This window comes from Orycteropus afer, unplaced genomic scaffold (assembly GCF_000298275.1).
Source record: "Orycteropus afer afer isolate SDZICR_OR568_19922 unplaced genomic scaffold, OryAfe1.0 scaffold00105, whole genome shotgun sequence".
NCBI lineage: Eukaryota > Metazoa > Chordata > Mammalia > Tubulidentata > Orycteropodidae > Orycteropus > Orycteropus afer.
In genome coordinates this window covers 8,173,361-8,175,974 of record NW_006921692.1, presented here as the reverse complement: position 1 = coordinate 8,175,974, position 2,614 = coordinate 8,173,361, and positions in this window count along the sequence as shown.

The window sequence follows — 2,614 nt, the reverse complement described above, 5'->3', positions numbered from 1 at the left end:
GTTGATGACATTGATTGTTTTTCTAATATGGAACCATCCTGCATATCTGATATGAACCCCACTTGGTTGTAATGAATTACTTTTTGGACATATTGTTGGAGTCTATTGGCTAGGATTTTGTTGAATATTTTTGCATCTATTTTCATGAGAGATATTTATCTGTAGTTTTCTTTTTGAGTGATCTCTTTGCCTGGTTTTGGTATCAAGTTTATGCTTGCTTCATAAAATGAGTTAGTGAGGATTCCATCCTTTTCTGTGTTTTGGAATAGTTTGAGTTGGATTGGTATCAGTACTTCTCTGATTTTTAGTAGAATTCCCTGGTGAAACCATCTGGGCCTGGACTTTTTTAGTTGGGAATTTTTTGATAACATGTTCAATTTCTTTTTTTGTCATGGACCTGTTCAACTTTTCCACATCAGTCTGTGTTAGCTTTGGTAAGTGGTGTGTTTCTGGAAATCTGTCCATTTCTTCCAGATTTTCAAATTTGTTGGAGTAGAGTTCTTCATAGTATCCTGATATTATCCTTTTTATTTCATTTAGTTCTGTTGTCATGTCACCCACTTCATTTCTTATTCATGTTATTTGTATTCTCTCCTCTTTTCCTTTGTTAAATTTGCCAGTGGTTTGTGAATTTTATTGATCTTTTCAAAAAACCAACTTCTGATCTTGTTGATTTTCTTCTATTGCCCTTCTATATTCTGTTTCATTGATTTCTGCTAGAATCTTGATTATTTCCTTTCTTCTGGTGACTGTGGGCTTTTCTTGCTGGTCTTTTTCTAATTGTTTTAGATGTTGGTTTAAAGTGTTGATTTTGGCTCTTTCTTATTTTTTGATGTATGCAGTTATTGCTATAAATTGGCTTCTGATCACTGCTTTTGCTGCGTCCCAAAGATTTGGGCATGTTGTGTTATCATTCTCATTTGATTCAAGGAATTTTTGAATTTCGATTTTTATTTCTTCTCATACCCAGTCTTTCTCAAGGAGGGTGTTGCTCAGTTTCCAGGTGTTTACTCTTTTTCTGTTGATCTTCCTATTGTTTATTTCCAGTTTGATAGCATTATGATCTGAGAAGATACTTTTCAGTATTTCAATGTTTTTAAGTTTATTAAGGCTTGCTTTGTGGCCTAGCATATGATCTATCCTGGAAAATGTTCCATGTGCACAGGAAAAGAATGTATATTATGCTGCTGTTGGGTGAAGTGCTCTGTAGATGTCCATAAGGCCAAGTTGGTGGATTGTAATGATTAGATCTTCTACATCTTTGTCGCGTTTCTTTCCAGTTGTTCTATCTTTCAATGAAAGTGGTGTATTAAAGTCTCCCACTATGACTGTGGAGTCATCTGTTTGGCGTTTCAACTCTTTTAAAGTCTGATTTATGTATTTTGGGGCTCTTTTATTAGGTCCACAGATATTATGCTTATATCTTCATGTTCAATTGATCTTTTAGTCATTATATAATGTCCTTCCTTGTCTCGTATGGTGGTTTGTGTCTTAAAGTCAATTTGATCAGAAATTAATATTGCCACTCCTGCTCTCTTACGGTTGCCATTTGCTTGATATATCTTTTTCCAACCTTTGATTTTTAGTCTATTTTGTCTTTATCTCTAAGGTGTGTCTCTTGTAGGCAGCATATTGATGGGTTTTGTTTTCTTACCCAATCTGCAACTGTCTCTTGAGTGGTGCATTTAATCCATTAACATTCAGCATAATTATTGATAAGTATGAATTGGTTGCTGTCAATTTGTTATGTGTTTTTTCATGGTGTCCCTTGTTTCTTTGTTCCATATTATTTTCTGTGCTGAGCTCATTATGTTTATGAATTATGTTATCACTTCCTTTGTTGCTGTTGTTTTATTATTTGCTGAATGTTTGTGCTTGTCTTCTTTTTCATTGATTTTTGCTCAAATCTTGATTATTTCCTTTCTCCTGATGACTGTAGTCTTTTCTTGCTCTTCTTTTTCTAATTGTTGGAGATGTTAGTTTAAAGTGTTAATTTTGGCTCTTTTTTCTTTTTTTGATGTGTGCTTTTATTGCTGTAAATTGGCCTCTGATCACTGCTTTTGCTGTTTCCCAAAGACTTTGGTGTGTTGTGTTTTCATTGTGGTTTGATTTACAGAATTTTTGAATTTCAATTTTTATTTCTTCTCTTACTCAGTTTTTGTCAAGGAGAGTGTTGTTCAATTTCCATGTGCTTACTCTTCCTGTTTATCTTTCTATTGTTGATTTCTAATATGATCGCATTATGATCTGAGAAGATGCTTTGCAGTATTTCAATGTTTTAAATTTATGAAAGGCTTGCTTATGGCCTAACATATGGTCTATCATGGAAAATGTTCCATGTGCACTGCTAAAGAATGTGTATTGTGCTGTTGTTGGGTGAAATGCTCTGTAGATGTCTATAAGGTCAAGTTGGTAGATTGTATTGTTTAGCTCTTCTGCATCCTTGTTGAGTTTCTTTCCAATTGTTCTATATGTGATTGCAAGTGGTGTATTAAAGTCTCCCACTATGACTGTGGAGTCACCTATTTGCCTTTTCAACTCTTTTAAAATCTGATTTATGTATTTTGGGGCTCTTTCATTGGGTCCATAGATATTTGTTATGGTTATATCTTCA